Genomic DNA, 2,073 nt, shown 5'->3' with positions numbered 1-2,073 from the left:
TGCAACATTTAAACATGCTACCTTTTAAACAGAGAACTTAAGTGACCTCAAGTGTTTTGGTGTGTGTGTTATTTTTCCTTTTTTTCCCCAACAATTTATTCCAGATATATAAAATAAAACTGTATAAAAAAAACTACATATTATCATCCATATAATGTCTTGGTTGACAAACAGTCATCTTTTGCTGCAGTTTTTAAATTTGACCTGGTAATAGAGACATGGAGGTTTATTTTATTAGAAACTTCTATCAAGTGTCTCTGATCCATGAAGGCTGTTCTGTTTGGCCTCACAGCTGTGGAGCTCTTGTGGCTGAATTTGGGGATGTTTTTTCAGGTGGAAATGTAAAAATTAGAGCCTAGGAGTTTTACAAAACAGCAACAAATGAATCACAGCTGCGTCTGAAATCACTCCCTTTTTTTTACTGTATAGTGCACAAAATTGACTCAAATATTCTCACACTGGAATAAACTGGAAACATGTTGAGCTTCAGAGCATATTTGAATCCTTTATATCTTCAATTTGACTGTTAAAATGACTAAACGGACACTTGAATGAATTTAAAGTTGCTGAATCACTTTGTTTTCCTCATTAAAACCACCATGAGCCTCCTGAACGTCCTTCTGTTATTCTGATTCCATTCTAAGTTGTCCCAACAGGTGTCAATCAAAGACATCTGCCACTGAGGAGAGGTTATATTTGTTAGAAAGTGGAAACACCACTTCAATAAACTCTATTAAACACCTGAATGTATATTTTGTGATTTAACACAAAGTCAACAATGAAGGTTGTAGTTCCTCCATGCAGAGCTGCCTTCACTGATTTAAATCTGTTTGACATGATTTGAAGAGAGTTTCATGTAAATTTCAGGCTCTTCTGTCTTGTTTTTATTTTTTATCATGGACTGACTAAGAGGACAAACCTCCTCCCTGCTCTGTTCTGTCCTCTGTTTGGGAACTGAACCTCCTCTAAGGATGTGAGCGTCTCCTCAGATTGTTGTCCAGTAGAAACAACCTCTCGGGTCAGGGCTGCTGATCGATCCCAGATGGCTGCAGCTGCACGTTCCACTGACTCATCTCCTTCTTCTGAGGCGTCCTCTTGAACTATGGTAGCTGTGTGATTGTGACATCCTTACATTGTTTGATGTCCAATGAGCAGAGAGGTCTGCAGCGCACGTGTCCGCCGATGTACATGTGGCGCAGCGCTGCTCGCTGACAGATGGTGCACCAAAGGGTCGCTGTTTGGAGGAAATATTTTGCCTCTGCGGTCGTGTTTATATTCTGCCAGGATGTGATCCTCTGTCTCCGGGCTGAGTGATGAGCAGAGTGGTTTCAATCCAAACTTTCTCTTTCTTACAGACAAACTGGGACTTTCACACTTTGTTTTTCCAGCTTGAAGTGGCACTAAGAAGAAGTCGGTGTTTTATCATCTGACCACAAGCTGTTAGCACGAGCTGTTCTGTTGGTCCACCACTTTGGTCCAAACTAAAGTCTCTCAGCAGCTATTGGAGGACATAATGTTAAATTTTGGATGGACATTCATGGGCTGATGTTTCAGATCTCTTCACCATTAGACTTACTCACGACTCACACTTTGCTTTGAAGAGCTCTCCTAACTAAAGGAGCCGTATAATACCAAATCCTTTTTTATTAAAGATTGTTTTTCAACGTAATTATGTGTCCACAGTGTGTCTAGAGACCCACAAAATAATTTTAAAAAGACCTCGCCCTTGTTTCTTTCCTTCGTCCAATGATCAGAAAGTGCATCTTTGAACTAAATGTTCAGGTTTGCAGCCTGATGTGACATCAGAATGGGATAAGCCTTGCTAGCTACACCGCGTATGTACTGCAGATATTTGTAATTCAGTTCCTCTGGGTCATAAAGATGATTTCAGATATCCACATCATTATTCTTCCAGGACAAATCAAGTCAGTTTTGTCATGCACGAGGTTTATCATTATTCATATCTACAATTCATCTTCAGCTGAATTATGACGAGTTGTAATTCCAGTTTAAGTTATCAACAGTTTAATCCCGACTTGTTGCTCAAGATATCAATAATTCCCCTCAATTCAA

The sequence above is a fragment of the Stegastes partitus genome, unplaced genomic scaffold (genome assembly GCF_000690725.1).
Source record: "Stegastes partitus isolate 25-593 unplaced genomic scaffold, Stegastes_partitus-1.0.2 Scaffold767, whole genome shotgun sequence".
Taxonomy (NCBI): domain Eukaryota; kingdom Metazoa; phylum Chordata; class Actinopteri; family Pomacentridae; genus Stegastes; species Stegastes partitus.
The sequence above is the reverse complement of the archived record's forward strand: the minus strand, read 5'-3'. Positions refer to the sequence as shown.